Here is an 18,111-nt window from a genome sequence, read left to right on the forward strand (position 1 = left end):
AGTCAGTGAGCAACCTCGCCTATCTAAACGGACATGTGTCCACTGATCCCCTCGTTTACTGTTAGAATTAATTTTCTTTCACAATGTAGGGGCTCCCTTGTATTGTTGGTTGGTTTGCTGGCGATTGTGTTGCTTTATTGAGACCCTGTTGCTGATATTGTTTTATTGTTTAGTTGAGGCTGCTTTTATCTCACACCGTGTGTGTGTGTGTGTGTGTGTGTGTGTGTGTGTGTTTGTAGATACACATGTACATCTATTTCTTGCTTTATTCATGTTAAAAAGACTGGAAGGTGCTTTTTGTTTGAGACTGATTAGATTCAAAATTTATTGTTTCAATTTGAGCTCTAATTTTCTAACACAAGTGGTGCTTGGGCCTGGTTTTTTGAAAAACTAATTTAGATGTGTATCTCAACCTTTCCCATTTGGTAAAAACGGGCGTGTGTAGGCAATGGAACAGGAGAACTCTGCTCAGCCCTGGAAAACACCTTTAAACTCCGCGTCTTAATGATGCGAGTTCAGTGGTGTCACCTTCCACGTGCGAAATGTGCTACCATCTGGATATTTTCATTTTAAACATTTCTGTAAGAAAAAGGATCTAACTTGCTCAGAAGTATTGTTTTGATTTGCAGTCAATTCTTTTCTGTTTTAACTATTTGTGGGGCTAATCCTTCTTACCCTGACAAGTAGAGCCTTCGAATACAAAACATGCTCAGAATAGCAAGAGCATGATTCTGAAGTGTGTGTTCAGGAATGCATGTGTTCTGAAAATACCAAAGGAAAAGGACCTCTGGACACGCAGTGTCTGTCTTGGAGCCCAGCTCCGGGGACCAGTGTGTCCTGGGCTAAGGGACAATGTCACTGTCTGGTTAACAGGAGTCTCCAAGGCTGCAGAAATCCCTTCTCTTGTAACAATGCATAGACCAGCAAGAAAGGCCTCATTGCTAGAGGAAGATGAGGCAGTTGGTGGGCCCTCTCCAGGAAAGAGGCGGTACCTGCTGTGTCCTAAAATCAGCTCACTGTTACCTCGCTCTCAGGACATCGTGGAATTGATGAATAGATGTTTCCTGAAGCACTTGAAACTCTAAATGGTAGAGGCTGTGTTCTTTCAGAAAAGAGTGCTTGAAAGAGACTTTGGGGGGGGGGCTGATCAACTCAGATAGTATCATAATTGATGAATCCATAATAAAAATGGGAATTGAAGTTCAATAGAGCTTTTTTAAGAATTGGGACCCCAAACAAAAGAAACCTTGGGAATTTGTATCTTCCTTTTTGTGCTCGAACCCAGCATGTTGGAAAGGCTAGAAAATCATGATGACTCTATTCCTAGTATCTAATACCCTTTATTCACAATTAGGTATTAAAAAGTAGTGCCTCAACGGAGAGTTTCTGGTTCCATAGTCATATCTCCTTAACAGGATACGTGGAATATTTAATGAGTTATATATTCATTTTATGGGCGTTTACACGGATTTAGATAGTTTGTCATTGACATCGATTCGTGTCACGTGTGTAAAATAGGGCCACTTGAATGAACTGTTGATGTGTTTGACAATGTGTGGTCTAATGTTTTGTAATATTTATGTGCATATACGTGTGTCTGTGTGTGTGCGCACGCACATAAATACACACAGAGTTCAGTTCAACATTGCAAGATCCTGTGACTAACTCGGTCGCACTGGGTGAAGGTACCTGGGTTAGTGAAAGGCTGATAATATGCAATCAGGAAGAGGCTAGAAACTGTTCCGAGTGGTACAGAGAAACTGCCGAGGCTCCATCCTGCTCCGTGGTTGCCCGTCCACAGGTCGTCAGAGGGCTCTGCAGGTCCCCACTCCCTGGGCATGACGCAGCCATTCGCTTTGTACTCAGAAATCCAGACCTGAGAGATGGCCCTTCCCCGAAAAAGGAAGGAAAAGCTCTTTCCAGACCGACAGTGATTTGCTCAAGTTTATGGCAGGCATTAGGACATACTTTTTTTTTTTTCCATTATTAGATTGTTGTTGATTACAATTAGGGAACTTATAGCTTTGAAATGATCTTTTTTATGACCTTGTGGCAGTTTAAAGGTGATACCTCATTGATTAAATAGGTTTTAGTTCATGCTTCCTTTTACTTAATGATCTGAAAACATATTATCCTGATTTACACGTAAAATCATGCTGAAAAAGCATGTGGCATTCACGAGAATATGTGTGTTTAAGGAGAATTAAATTAGTACGGAGAGTTATTAAAGAAATCTTCCATGCCTTTGTCTAGTGAACTGTGTTTCATACCGAAATGAATAATAAATGAACCGCAATGTACAGAAGCGAACTTATGGGCAGAAAAGGCTCTATATGCTATTTACTCTTCATTGCATTCGGGTTGTGATCATCCTTGCTGTTGCCTTGATTTTGATGTTAGCTCTCTTTTGTGGCGATGTTGATTTCCTACTGACTTTCTATATTGGATTACGCAAGATTTGTGATGTTTTCTTCTCAGTCTAGTTTAAAACATAGTAATAGATGGTTTGGGTAAAACAAAAACGCAAATTTTTGTTTTTAATCGAAGGTTCGCTATCAAACATTGCCTTGAAAACCTCCTTCACCCCCTTGCCTGGCCCAATCCTATTCATCTTTTCAGCTTTCAACTTAGAAATCAGTCCACCGGAAACGAATTTGTCCCTGAGTGAACCTGAGCCAGAGCCTGTGTGTCCCATGGTCGGATCACGTTGTAGGGCTTGTACCTGTCTGGTCTGCCTGTCACAGTCACGGCTGTAAGATCCCCCTCAGCAGGGACCGTTTCTTATTCACATTTTTATCCGCAGTCCCTGGACCGAGCCCGACACACGGAAGGTGTATGATGGACAATGGGTGAGTGAATGAATAGATGCATCAGTCAGGAGAGCTTAATGACCAGGGTGAGATCGCGAGAGTGTCATCGCTCAGGCCTGCCCGGTCCGGCCGCATCTTCCGCCGAAGCTGCCTTTATTTATCAAGCCGCGGACAGTGTGAGCTGCTCTGTGTGTCGCTGTCCAGAGTAGAGATGCTGTAGCCGACGGATGTGAGGGGGCAGCTGCAGGGGGCAGGGACACTGATGGTAAGAAATACTCTCCAGTCGCAGCAACTCCTCACTCTGTGAGGCCTTCCCTACAGTGGTTACTTCCCTTACAGTAGCATCGGATAATAGACCTTGGTTTATATAGGACATTAGAAACGGAGAGACAAAGGTATATGGTATGAAACATTTTCCCCTGGTATATCATCTCTCAGTTGTTGGTTACAAGACGTCTTATTTTATATTCGTTTTCTGTATTTTTCACTCTTTTTTTTTTTCTTTACTGATGTTAGAGAGAGAGAGAGGAAGGGAGAGATAGAAACATCAATGAGAGAGAACACTGATTGGCCACCTCCTGCATGCTACCCACTGGGGATCGGACCCACAATCTGGGCATGTGTCCTGACTGAATCGAACTGGCGACCTCTTGGTGCTTGGTGCTCAACCACTGAGCCACACCGGCCTGGCTGTTTTCTGTATCTTTCTAATGAGAAAAAAATATGATCAATGTGCTATTTTTATATACCAATTATACCTCGATAAAGCCAGACATTAAAAAAAAACAACGTTCAACAATATCTCATCTCAAAGCCCAGTTGATTCTATCAGATCTTCCTGTTTTACTGTTGTTGTAATAAAACTAATTTAATTAAATAAAACTAACTGACCCCCCTTCCCAAAAGAGAAACATGATTAAACAGTATGATAAACACAAGTTATCTTGAAGGTGGACATTAAGCCAAGTGCAATCATGGAACCAATAGCTTAGTACACAGATAGTGTAGATCTCAAACAGCTCACATTTTTTTATTTATTTATTTTTATCCTCACCTGAGGACATTTCTGCATTTAACTTCAGGTAGAGCAGGAGGGAGAGAAGGAGGAAGAGAGAGAGAAACATCGATGTGAGAGAGACACATCTACTGGTCACCACCCACATGACCCCAACCAGGGCCGAAGACAAACTAGGTACGTGCCCTTAGTGGGAACCGAACCCGGGTCTCTCTGGTTCATGAGCTGATGCTCTAACTGCTGAGCCAAACTGGCCAGGGCTCATTTTTTTTATTTTAAAAATTCATTTGAAATATAATTTGGTCAAGTGGAGGAGATCTTTGCTTTCCAACTACACGGCATATCCTTCCCCACGTCGGCGGATTCAGGCTTTTTCGTATTTCCACAAGAACTATATTTTAGGTTGTTTGTAAGAGCATAATGTTCCTATTTAGCACTAAGATCCTCTTAGAAATGAAGAATATATTTAATCTGAGCTCTTGAAGAACATTGGAGTGCAGGTTCAAGAGTTCTAGGGAAAGAATTAAAAAAAAAAAAAAAAAAGGAATCCAAATGTTAATCCATAAATATGAAACTTTCCTGGGACCTTTGCCCCTTCAAGGTCTGGAGTTACTAATGGGGTTAGGATTTCAACTCTTAATGGGGGCTCAGTGCATTAGTGTTTTGTATGCATGGAATTCAGCATTCAGTTTAATAAGCGGTTGACATTGGTGATGTCCCTTAATTTGCTTAAATCTAATTGGCTCTTTTATCAGTCAAACCTGTATGGATTGGCAATTGATCAGAAAGGGTCAGCCATGACTCCGCATGTAGTTAAACGATGGAACCAGGACTTAAAGTCACAGTTGCATGATAATAAGCAAAGGAAGCACAAATGAGCTTAGAGCAGGGAGGCAAAGAAGCTTAGAAGTTTTGCAAGATCTTCAAGTTCAGAACAAAGGCATTATAGAGTATATAAATTTTAAATACACGGCATGTTGCCTCTAGACTTAAACCTTTTTTTTTTTTTCCTCCAGATGAACTGAAATCTTGTCTGAAACCGTCTTTGTTACATCAAAGAGCTACCCAGAAACCTGAGAGAGACAGAGGAAGCATAAAAGGGCATAGTTTAAAATGATTAGTGACAAATTCCATACTGCTGGGCTCGACACAGATTTTTTATGAAAGTTTTCTATTTTTCCAAAAGGAACAATTTCATTCTATTTATCTTTTTCTGACCTGCTTTCTAGTAACAGTGCAGGGAACTCAAAGCCACCTGAGTTGGTGAACTTAATCCAGTTTTCTGTGACAGTAGACAATTTGTCATTTGTAGCTTCAGATTGATGAGCATTATAAAAATCTACAAACTTCGTAAAAATACTAAGTTTGGGGAACGTGTTCCTTTCACAAGCGTGTGTCATCAGAAACTGTGAAACGGTTGCGAGTGGTTGGTTTTGGAATTTGTTTTTGTTTGTCTCTTCTGACCTCCCTCCCCAGCTTAAACACCGATGCAAAGTTGTAAGATCCATTTGGAATTAAGACTGAGGCGTGTTGTAAAAGCACTGACTTTGGAATTCAACAATCTGAGTTTTAATTCCACGTCCTTCCCTCACTGACTGTGTGGTCACGGCCCATGCACGGATATCTCTGAACCTCAGTTGGTTCCTCCATAAAATAGGTTTGATGGCCCTGGCCGGTTTGGTTCAGTGGTTAGAGCGTCGGCCTGAGGACCAAAGGTTTGCGGGTTCAGTTCCGATCAAGGGCACGTACCTTGGTTGTGGTTTGGTCCCCGGCCCTGGTCGGGGTCATGCGGGAGACAGCCAATCAATGTGCCTCTCTGACATCAATGTTTCTCTCTCTCTTCCTCCCACTGTGTCTGAAAATAAATGGAAAATATCCTGAGGTGAGGATTAAAAAAAAAAAAGACTTGATGGTCATTCCTGCCTGGCCCAGGGTTAAGCAACACAGGGGACGTGACCCTCTGAGCGCAGTGCCTGTCTCGATCACCATCTGTGCTTCTTACTTCTTTTGCTCTATTTTCCTCCTAAGACTCTTCTGGGGCCTCCTGTGACCGTGTGACTTGCAGAGATGCAGGTGTGGTCCTCACCCCTGTGCCTGCAGCTCCTTGGACTCTTCTAAGTGCTGAGGCTAGACAGTGGCTTTGGGGTTAGCCAGGTGATTTTTTGGAAGGCACCTGAGGGTGGGGGCTGGTTGCCATGCCAACCAGTTGATTAGAAGATGAGACGTTTTAGTCCCACCACTGTGACCTTCTGGAAGGGGAAAGGATCTTGAGATGAGTCCAATCACCAGTGGCGAGTGGTCCACTCAATCCTGCCTACGTACAGAAGCCTCCACGCAAACCCTCTCCAAGACCTTAGAGACGGGGACGCGGGTAGTCCTGGGGATACACCACGGGGAGAATGGTGTCGCCTCGTGACAGGATCCCCAGGAGAATTGGGAGCCATCAGAAGCTCAAGGTCAGGGGTGGACAGACCGAAAAACAAAACCAGCGTGACCGTCACAGAGGCAAACTCCGTTTTGCCTGGCACTTTTCTTAGTCACTAGAGCACGAAGCACTTTTTAAAACCTTCTGAGTACACTGTCTTGGTGCTCTTTTTGTGTCTTATGACACGAAGAGCTCTCAGAACTGTCAGAGGTGGCGCGTCGAGATCCCATCAGCATGGGTCTCCCATCTACCATCCGCTCCGATGCATTGTCACAGTGCGGGCAGCCACGAGGTATCTTCCAAATGACAACAATGCGAAGGAATATAACAACAACAGCAACAAAATAGGCTGTAGGATAGAAATTGAAGTAGGCGCACGGCAGGCTGGGGTGGTCCAGGGCCTTACTCAGAGGGTGGAGGGAAAGAAGAGCCGACTGCTTGGTAGATTGTAAAAGCACAGTTCCTGGGGACAGCACCCAGCACACCAACAGATGGGTAGTAGAAGCTCCACCGTGTGCAGTGCATCCGGTTCAGTTTGGAGCAGTAAGGTGGATGGGCCCCATGAATAAAAAGCTTTTCAATTCTTTCTTTCTTTCTCTCTCTCTTTCTCTCCCCCCCCCCCCGAGGGCATTTTTCCATTTTTTTGTTCAGATAGAGCGGGAGGGAGAGAGAGGAAAGAGAGAAAGAGAAACATCGACGTGAAAGGGACACATCGAGTGGCTGCCATCCGCACGACCAACCAGGGCCGGGGACAAACTGCAACCGAGGTACGTGCCCTTAGCGGGAACCGAACCCGGGTCCCTCTGGACCGCAGGCCAACGCTCTAGCTGCTGAGCCAAACCAGCCAGGGCGAGCTTTTCAATTCTTAATGAAGGAGTGAACTTTTGCAAACACACCCAGGCCATTTAGTGTCACCTGCACCCTCTCCCAAGTGTGTCATGAGAGTAGAACCCAAGCTGCCTTGACACACTCTCAGGGCCTTGTATGAAAAGTCTCTCCTTTCTTTTTAAAGAATTGATTGTTCCCCTGCTGTGTGTGTGTGTGTGTGTGTGTGTGTGTGCAATATTACACTGCATAAGCCAAAGGCAGAGGTACATTTCTACTTTATAATTTGCAAAAGTGTCCTCACTGCTTACATTCCCCATCTTGACCATGAACTTCCTGCTTCTAAAATCACTTTCGAGAGGAAGTCACTTCTGAGCCACAGAGAAGACGGAGGGACTTTGAAGTGTTCTCACCGTGAACACACCCAGCCTCCAGCAGAGGGCTGCCTGTTTTACACGCTTGTTCACCCTCCTGTGGTTTCTATAGAAACAAACACATGCCCCCCAAAAAAACAGTTCACACCATCGTTAGCACATCCTGGGAGAAGAGACAGAGCCTCCATCCCGTCCCCATTTTTTTTTAAATCACATCATTTCTACTTTATTAGGAGAGACACGTGGGGAGTATGATTCCTCTAACTTCCATTGATATTTAAAAAATCATATTTTTAAAAAGAATAAGTACAAGTCCCCTTTCTGTTTATCTTGGAATAAAGCTTTATCTATAACTTGAAGGTTTAAAAAAAATTATGTCTGTCTGCCTGGCTCTGCCATTTGAAAGCAACTTGAAGTTTTATTTGAATTCTTATGGTGCCCTAAAGAAATGTTTTGTTTTATTTTTTTTAAAGTAATATATTGTACTTTTCTTTGCCCTTCATGATCACAGACAGACTCTCTCAGCTGCATAAATTCTATGAGCATTTTGCTGTCTGTATTAAGTTGCGTAAAAGTGAGACACGTTCTCAATGTATCTTAGGTGTTTAAAGTCTCTGTTTTCATCTCTTCTCGTTAGGAACTCAGAGGAAATTCTTGTATCTCTGCAAAGACGTTTAGATCACCCAGAGTCTGAGGGTCCCCGAGACCTGTGAAAACTTAATGAAGAGTCCGTTGTACAGCAGGGGGCAGAGTGCTCACAGCCACGGGGACACTCGTGCTCACTGATTCAGGGGGACAGTGAAACCTGGAGGCGTGAGGGTGTCTTGCGAGACCAATCCTACGTACACTTCGATGATCACATGGAAACACATCCTGTCTTCCATTTAAATGTTCCGTGTGTATGTCTCATGCTTGTCTGCTGGGGTATAGATCCGTGATGAGAATGGATGGATGGCAGGAGAGAAAGGAGACATGGTTGACCCCTCTCTCTCTCTCCATCTCTTTTTTATCTTCACTCCCTCCCTCCCTCTCTTCCTCCTTCCCTCCCTTCCTTCCTTCCTCCTCATCCCTCCTCCTTTCTTTTCTGCACAGACCCTCTCACGTGTGCCTTGGCTCTGAGCACCAGCAGGAGTTAGCAGTGCGCACTAGCATGCCCCCAAGGAGTCACCGTGACCTTGTGTTACTTCGTGTCCCCAACAGACTTTCATCCGTTCCACCCTTTCCTTTGACCGGACAGCTCGTTTCCCTCTGGGCACCCTGGACTCGCCACCTCCGGGCCAGCGAGAAGCAATAAACCACTGCAGGCAGCAGAGAGCTCTGGTGTGCCCTGGGTTTGAATCTGGGATTCAGGGGACTCTGCTGCCTGCCTCAGTGCCCCCCAGAGAGTCCAGGAACGTACCCACCATGGGTGAAAGCCGAGTAGATCTGGGAGGAGGAGGTGGCGCGGATTCTGTCGACCCCAATTGTCCCTTCAATCCCGCTCTGCCTAAAACCAGCTCTCCCCTAGGTTTTTCTATCACGGAAGACAGACCCTTTCATTATTTGAGCCTCCGAGTGTTGGGTGGGTTTCCTGCCCCTTGGGAACAAAGGCAGTGAAGCCACATGACCCTTGAGAGAAAGGGAGAGAGCAGAGAGCATTTAGGGAAGCATGGTGACATCTTAAAGTCACGCCGGACGGCAGCTGCTCCGTATGCGTGGGCTCGTGTTTGAGTTGTCACATGTGGGGACCTCGGGAGCAAGCCTGAAATGAAACAGTGGCAGCTGAGACTGTGACGAGGCTGAGCCCATCCTGAGGGTGCTCCCTCGGGGCCATGTCACCTGGCAGTCTCCCGAGACGCCTCTCTGTTCACGTCTCAGAGCCCCGAGCTCCAGCGACCACTCTCGTCCTAATGAGCTGTTTGGTCCGACTGGAGTAACGACTTGACTGGGATGCAGGTTTCTCGTCTCTGAAATGACAGGCTGGAACGAGGAGGGTGGTCCCCACAGTGTCGTTTCACACGGGGGACTCAGCATTACCAGTGCGCACTCCGGAGCTCCACCCTCTGTCTACCGAACCAGAAATTCGGAGGTGGAGCCCAGTGACCTGTAATTGATCAGGTGCCCCCTGGCTGTCTCGGTGCACACCCAAGTTTGGAAACCACTCAACAAAGTCATCTTTATTTTATTTTTTATTTAAAACGTTTTTTTTTTTTCTTATTGATATTAGAGAGAGAGGAAGAAAGAGAGAGAAACATCAATGAGAGAAAACATCCATTGGCCGCCTCCTGCATGCCCCTCACTGGGGATCCAGCCCACAACCTGGGCATGTGCCCTGACCGGGAATCAAACCAGCGACCTCTTGGTGCAGGGGTCATGCTCAACCACTGAGCCACCCCTGCTGGGCAACAAGGTCCTCTTTAAACACCATCCCACAAAAATGATGATATGATCCTGTCTATGACTCTGTGCCACACTTAGAATTGAGATGCAGAATTACTGGCAGAAATAGGTGACGCGTGACCGTCACACCACTTGTCCCTGAATCGAGAAGCTCCGTCTCCAGGGTCAGAGTCCTCTGCAGTGTGAGGGCTGGCTTGTCCCCACGGTGTCCCCGATGGGCAGCAGGTGATACCCTGGCTCACCCATTACAGGTGTGAGTCCCACCTGTGGCACCCGACAGCCGCAGGCGTGATGTCTGCGCACCAGGGACACTCGCTGCGCCGCCCTGGCGAGGCTGTCAGCTCCATCCCCTCCGCCCTCGGTTCCTTCATGCGCCATCCATCACGAGGCGTCGCCTCCCTCTGGGGAATGCCTTTAATGAGCATCCTGTGGCTGCACTTCCTCGGAGGAGTTTGGAAATGTGTCTCCTCACGTCAGTTACATCTCTATCCTGGGCTCCACGGCTTGCTGGCGACTCGAACTCCCACTTCAGATTGTCCCTTCCAGGGGTTCACAAATGCAGCTCCTCCCGGCAGGCTGACAGGTTTCAGTTGCCTGGAGAACCACTAAGATCATGTAAGTTTTGTATCTGATGAAAAACACAGGCACAATGCCCTGGCCGGGTCGCTCAGTGGGTGAGTGTCGTGTCCAGACGCCAAGGTTGCAGGTTCGAGCCCAGGTCAGGGCACACACGAGAATCAACCAGTGAATGCAGGAGTCAGATTGGGGCTGAAATGTCGACCAACCCCCACGCTTCTGAATATTTATTTTCCTTAATGATTCTAAGAACTGCCCCTAAAGCTAAACGTAAGGAGGCGGCGGGCTGTTGTGCTGCATGAAATTATCCGTGAGGACTAATTGGAGGGTCCGAACTGCTCCCTGGGACATGTCACCCGACTGGGAGGAAGCGCATCAGCCGGGCTGCCTCTGTCCTGTGCGTTGGTTCCGTCCCTTCCCCACAGTTTCGGGATCTTGATGTTTAATTGAACACAACAGCCTTTGAGAGGCACCACGGGGGGTTGTTGCTGGTAGTTCCGGCATGCAGGAAATTGAAATGTACGTGTTTTTTCTCATTTATCAAAGACAGGCAAGAATCTAAACTGACATCTTATATCAAATGAATTATGAACTGTGTACTTCGTACCTCAGGGAACAAGAAGTAAATTAGAGTTTGGGATTAAAAACAGAGAGAGAGAGAAAGAGAGAGACAAAAATAGGTTTTAATAAAACATACAGTAACTCTTTTACTATGCTTAACAGCGGCGTGGCCAGTCTCGCTCACAGAGCTGGTGAACAGAAGCTGGCGGGCTACGCGGAAATCGGTCAGGTTTCAATAGATTTGGCACATTTTCTCCGAAAGTGTGAAATGTGGATTTTTCTCATACATCCAGGCTTTATGACCAGCGAAACCTCCTTAATAACATCAAGTTCACTTCTGTGTTGGTCAAGCCTTCTTTTCTTAGGGGAAAAAAAAGTAACATTTTCAAATTCTTCCTGAAAAAAATATGAGATTAGAAGTTGCTTGAGGGGGAAAAACAGTATTCAAGATAAGAATGAGAGGCATAAAGCTCCATGTTCTCTGTGTCTTCTGTTGATCTGTAATGCCTACACACAGGTACACACACACACTCATACTCACACATAAGCAAATGAAATTCTAGTGATGAAGAGCATGAATTCCAAAATCAACCAGACTGGCTTAGCAGGAAAAGTTTAATTTCTCCTCCTACTAGCTCTGTGACCTTGAACAAATTATCTATATTCATACCTTGCCTTATTTGGGGGGGTGGGGGAGGCAAGAAATAGTAGTAACTGCTTCATAAGGTTGATACAGAGAATTAAGTAGGATACGTGCATACAAAGAATAGAACACATTGCTGGACATGTTATAATTGCGTACTACACTGCAGTTATATCCTCCCACTACATGGGGAAGGTTGGGTAGCAGCAAGTAGGCACCCCGCTTTTTAACACGTAGTGATTCCTTAAGCATAGAAAGCATTTGCATTCAACTCTTAAGGTAAAGAAGGATTCTGTTCAATCTACTCAATAACCATTTCTGAAATTACTTGAAGTTTCTTAGAAATTAGAGATGACCCATGCTTTCTTCTTCTAGGCAAAGCTATGTTTCGATTAACATGCTATTTTTCAAAAGTAGGCATTCCTGCCTGGCTGGTGTGGCTCAGTGGATTGAGCATTGTCCCACGGACTGAGAAGTCCAGGTTCAATACCTGGTCAGGGCACATGCCCGGGTTGCAAGCTTGATCCCCAGTAGGGGGCGTGCAGGAGGCAGCCGGTCAATGTTGATGTTTCTCACTCAAAATGATGATTCTATCTTGCTCGCTAAAGCAGCAGTTCTCAATCTGTGGGTCGTGACCCCTTTGGGGATCGAACGACCCTTTCACAGGGGTTGCATAAAACCATCAGAAAACACCTATTTCCGATGGTCTTAGGAACTGAGACCCCACTCCTCTGTCCGTCTCCAGGGGGGTCCGCCCAGAGGCAGACACACCCGCATACAGTATGAGGAGCTGCATTAAAGGGTGGCGGCATTAGGAAGGTTGAGAACCACTGCTCTAAAGAATCAATCAAAGCATATTTTTTTAAAAAGAAAAATTAAATGTTTTCATGATCTTCCACTGAATGACCAAAACATTAAAAAAAAAATGTAGGCATTCTCATTTGTGCTACATAGAAATTAAAACAAGGTCATTGATTTTGATACATTTGTTTTCTACTTCTGAAATCCCCCAGGTTCATAAACCTAAAACTGACAGAATTCCTTGGTGCTAATCTCCCATACTTTCTGATACCAGGGCTGTACTGGATAGCAATTGTGAGGCTAAATTACTATAAGCAACTCACTAATATTCTGATTGCAGATTTTCTTCTTATAAACTTAATTACATAGTTATTAGTCCTTATTGTGGTCAAATGTGCATCATTGTTTTATTCTCAAATTTGAATTTCAGCTCTACTAGTCAAGAGCTGAAATCAGTTCTTAGAAGTCATTCAGCATTTTTTGTACTGTTGACTACTGTTTTATTCTCTCTAATAGAGAAGGTCAAATTAATGATCTGTTGAGGTAAGGAACGCCCCATATATAACCTGAGTCTTTTAAGGCTAGCTCTTGTAGTTATTAGCTGAGTAATTAATGAACTTGAAGATCAGATCCAATCCCATTGCTGAGATGACTTTTATAACCATCGCCTCTGAAGATTCATCAGTTCAAAGGTATCTAATTTTTTGGCTCTTGATTCTCTCCCAGAATGGTAAGTTCAGTGGCGTCATAAGAAAGAGTCCAATTCTAAACTACAGCAGTTTATCTTCTTAACTACTTTTTTCAAACTATTGTTCTTGTTAGACACATTCACTAGGGGACCCTTTAGTGCACTCTCTCTAAAGAAAGAGGCTTTGACCTAGCTTGAATCGGCTCATTGTTAAAACCATGTATTAACCTTGTCACGCATATCTATTTTTAATTTTACAAAGGTGAAATTCTTCAGAGAATCATTTTAAATGAAGTGAATGAACAATATTTTAACTAAAAGTAGGGTAGACTTAATCCACTAATATTTTGGTTGTATATATTTTAAATTATTTTTCCAATTGAAGATACACTCTTACACAAAAGGCCGGAGTAATCAGATTCTAAAGGAAAAAGAATTTAATCTATGCTGCCTAGAAACTAATTTGGATGAATATGATGGTATTCAAAATAATAGGAATAATAAGAAATTCTCTTTGGAATACTAAGAGGGACTCAGCTGTCAAGAGCAAAGGCTTAAATAGAGTATCTAAATCGAGGAAATCTGTAAGGAAAAAGAATAAAATTTGATTGGTGGTTAGAGGCTTAACAAAAAATAAAAATTCTTCTAGGCTTTATGACCACCAACTTCAGGGACTCTAATTAGTTGAACAAAGTGACAGTTCCATCTTCTACTTAAACAAATACTGTATCTAATGCAATTCAAAATTCCTCTTTTCTCTGAGCACAAGGAGCTCCATCATAATTGGGAGTATTTCGAAATTAGCAGAGGATGACGTCAGTCTGCCGGATGTTCCCTGGTGCACAAATCCGGTGAAACTGTCCTGGGGAGTCATTTTCAGCAACGCTTCCGTCTTCGACCACAAAGCGGGGGAGAGGGGGATGTTGCCATGGCCACATGGACCCTAATGGGAAGAGGACTTTTCCTTTTCTCTGCATGGTCAATGGTCAATGGCAATTCGTATTCTGCAGTGTCTCTATCCTGGTGCCCTTGGCCCACCTCTGACAGCACTTCTGTCTTACTCGTATTATACACTCTAGCTGGGGGTCCCCCTTGATGCTTTTCTCTTCTAATTGGAGCTTTCTTAGCGAACACGGGACGGTCTTTCATCTCACGAAGAACAATTCCGAGAGCCAGGTGAGAGCCGCCGGTTGGGTGTCACAGAGCCTTGGACAGATAGTGGTGTCCGTTTTGTCACAGTCTCACACCAGTCGAGCATGGGTGAAATTTTGGATTTCCCTCAAAAAAAAAAAAAAAGTGTGGACCCGAAGAAGTCAGTGAGGGACCAAAGGCCAATGTAAGATCTTCAGGTTTGGTTCAATAACAGACTCCAAAATATTTTATTTTCTCACGGAATTGCGTGACAACAAATGGTGGATCTTTTAAATGAAATGTTCATTTTGTGCACACACTTTCTTCCTAAGCAGAACTTTTGTCCTAAATGCTCCCCTACTACACTGGTGATGACCTTGAGAACATGCCAGTATTTCTTCAGTGTAGGTCCATAAAGCCTGTGGCCCCACCCCCTCTGTTATCACTTTCAAACCCTTTATATTAGAAACGCTTTTAATTTGCTTACAGAGTGTAGATCTCCTTTTTTAAAAAAATTGTTTTCTTTGTTGATGTTAGACAGAAAAGAAGAGGGAGAGAGAGTTAGAAACATCGATGAGAGAGAACATTGATTGGCCGCCTCCTGCATGCCCCCCACTGGGGATTGGGCCCACAACCTGGGCATGTGCCCTGACCAGGAACCAAACTGGTGACTTCTTCATTCATAGGTCGACACTTAACCACTGAGCCACATCAGCTGAGCCAGAGTGTAGATCTTATTAGCTGCCTTATTAGAGTTTATAGTAGGTAGGTAGGTAGAAGATACATAGATAGATAGATAGATAGATAGATAGATAGATAGATAGATAGATAGATAGATAGATAATATGTGCCTCTCATGTTATTATATATTGATAACATAATTATATAATAATATTTCTAATGACATGGTTATGTTATTGTATATGTATATAGCTACACAATTGCATATACTAAATGTTCATTTTGATGAGGATACTGGGAAATGGATCATTTGTACCTTACTAATGGGAGTGTAAGTAAATGCAACTTTCTGGAAAACAGTTTGTCAAATTATTTCTAAAATGGTAACAACATTCACTCTTATTGACCCAACAATTATAAAAAGCACACCAAAAGATGCATCGATACGGCTACTCAGGACCCTTAGTATTATTGATAATACCGAATATATCATCCTGTGTTCATCCAAAACCTCTTTGCTAAGTGAATATTCTTAGTCTATAAAGATATTACATGCAATTAAATATATCGCTTCTTTAATAACAATCCTCTCAAATGCCACGTATTCATTGGAAATGGAGTGATCTGGCAACTTTAGCTAAAGGACTATTTTGGCTCAACCACAGAACCAATCTGAATGGCATGGATGAACTCCGGTGGAAGCCAAAATTAAGATGCTCCGTGAACTTGCAGCCATATCAGCTGCAGAAAGAAAAATCAGTCTCCCTCTGTTCTGCTCTGGTGAGGATGCATAGGGAATATCGAGTTGAGGTCTAAGGCTTCATATTTTATTTTATTTTATTTATTTATTTGGTTTTTGTGGTATGTGCCCCTAGCAGGAACTGAAGCCGGGACTCTCTGGTCCTCAGGCCAACGTTCATCCGCTGAGCCAAACTGGGCAGGGCTAAGGCTTCATATTTTAAAGGACAATATCAAATCAAAACAGCGCTATGTCAGGTAACAAGGCTAGATAGTAGCTGAGGAATCGTAGTGGAGGGATCAGGTGTTTAACCTGAAATGGGGAGATTTAATGGGGAAGGGAAGAGCTCAATCATGCCTGAAGTTCTGGCCAAGGGCAGTAGTGGAGGCTGGTCCTCAGGGACCAGGAGAAGGCAGACAAGGTCCTGAAGGGTACAGTTGTTGGCATCACCAAACATAGACAACCATTGCCCAAGGAGTCTCATTGCATGTCTGCTGCAGCTAAATTAACCCGTGTTGATTATCGAGAGTACCCTGCTTCACTCAGAAAATCTTGATGTGGACAGATTATATTCACCTTAAGTAAGGTGGAAGTACTATAGTTAGTCCCATATCACAAAGAGCTTGCCAACTATAAGACGTGTCCAGTACTGTAAGGGGGCCATTGACAAAGCAACTGTTTTCTGGTCATTGATAATGAACAATCAGAGACCTGATGTCACCCATCTGGGGTGTCACAGGACAGAATTCTTTACCGGGTGAGAGGTTAAAGGTGCTGGCTTTGAAGCTATCTGCACTCCAGATGGAAAATGCCGTTGTTTTGTTTCTTACGCTCTGTGGTCCAAGGTCAATTCCAAGACATAGCTAAATGACACTTGACTTTGAAAAACATATTTCTCGTATGAACATGAAGACCTGTTTGTGTTGATGTCTTGGATTTCTAGGGGCATTGACAGAATCCTGAGAATTAGCCAAGTCACACAGGTAGTTCTGTGTGAGGTGCTCGGGGGACAATAAAGAGACAGAGACCCGCTATGAGACCAGGAAACGACTCTTTAGGAATATGACTTGGACAGGAAATGGATCCAACCTTTACCGCGACTAAGTTATTTAATAGTATCAATGATTTGCTTTTATATTTATTTCATATATTCCACGCTTATCTTCTGTTACAAATCACCTCCTGTAACATGCTGTTTGGTGGCATAGAATTAAGGACACTGTCTTTGAATTCCCACGATCCCAGTGTAAATTCTCACTCTGCCAGCCACCAGTTTTGTGATTTGAGATAAAACATATAGTCTCTCTAGAGCCTCAGATTCATTCTCCATATGACAATGAGTTCACCCTACAGTTTTACGGTGCAATTCTGAGAACGAGGAGTAATGATGTCAAAGAACCCGGCACCTCGTACAGGTTCCCCAAGGTAGCTCTGACGAGAGACTATTCTGCGACCGTGAGATCTATTTTTACCTACGCGGCTCTCTCCAGTGCTGCTCTATTTGTACATCCTTGCGCTCAAGGTTGACTGTCCATTTGTTTGCACATCTGCATATTCCTCATAATTAATATCTTTTTTAATGACATATGGTTTAGTGGCTGGAAATTGAGTCTCGCCTTCTGTTTTCAATTTGTTTATGACTCAACGACTCAATATGTGTGCCGGAGCTCCAATACTCCGTTCTGGTAACTGGGATTTAAAATCCTTGCTCCTACGTAGCTATTTCAGAAAATGAGAGGAAAATGTGGCATCGAAGGGTTTTGAATACGTGCCAGGCTGTCCGGGCAGGATGGATAGAGATAAAAAGGTCATGGCTTTCCTTGTTATGTGAACGGGGAGACCTGAGAGAGGGTGCTCCCCCACCCCCATCTGAGCTCGAAGTGACAGTGGGCAGGCTGTTCTGGGGTCAGATTCCAAGTGAAGCAGCCGGAAGCGAATGATCACAAGGTGGGCTGAAGGGTGTCCCAAGCGCTGGAATTAGGCTGACGACCTGATCACCCCAGACGAGCTAAATGTATCCCCGTGGTGGAGTCCGGACACATGTGGGTATGAGTCCTGACTTGGTAAACCCCTAAAGCATTTGCCCCTCTTGTGTGCTGTGGAGACTTCTGTGTTACAGTTATTTGAGCCAGGTCTAGTCTCTCTCAAAGAGCAAGTAGACCAGCCCAACGCTTTTCTAACTATTCTGCCCCGCCCCATCCCCAGCCAAGAACCCGGTGCAGAGTGACATCCAGTATCTTTCATTATAGATTTAAAATTCATACAAAATATTATGAACTTTGTAGGTATCTTAATGCAGTCTTTTTTTTTATCCCCCAGTAGTTTGAAATGCACACGTGTACACACAAAACATACACTACAGGGAACAGGTTGGGGCTGTCCTGGGTAATCAGTGCTATGAGAATCCCACTGAATGTATTTTATCCTCAAAACTTGACTCTTCTGGGCACTACAGCCTTAGCA

The 18,111-nt window shown here is 44.1% G+C and overlaps 1 protein-coding gene across 1 annotated transcript in view; it reads left to right on the plus strand.

The window, feature by feature from the left end:
- The window catches only part of USH2A (usherin), a 534,168-nt gene that overhangs the window by 302,159 nt on the left and 213,898 nt on the right, over nucleotides 1-18,111 (plus strand). The gene's annotated exons all lie outside the window — the stretch shown is intronic.

Source organism: Molossus molossus, unplaced genomic scaffold (assembly GCF_014108415.1).
Source record: "Molossus molossus isolate mMolMol1 unplaced genomic scaffold, mMolMol1.p scaffold_m16_p_23, whole genome shotgun sequence".
Taxonomy (NCBI): domain Eukaryota; kingdom Metazoa; phylum Chordata; class Mammalia; order Chiroptera; family Molossidae; genus Molossus; species Molossus molossus.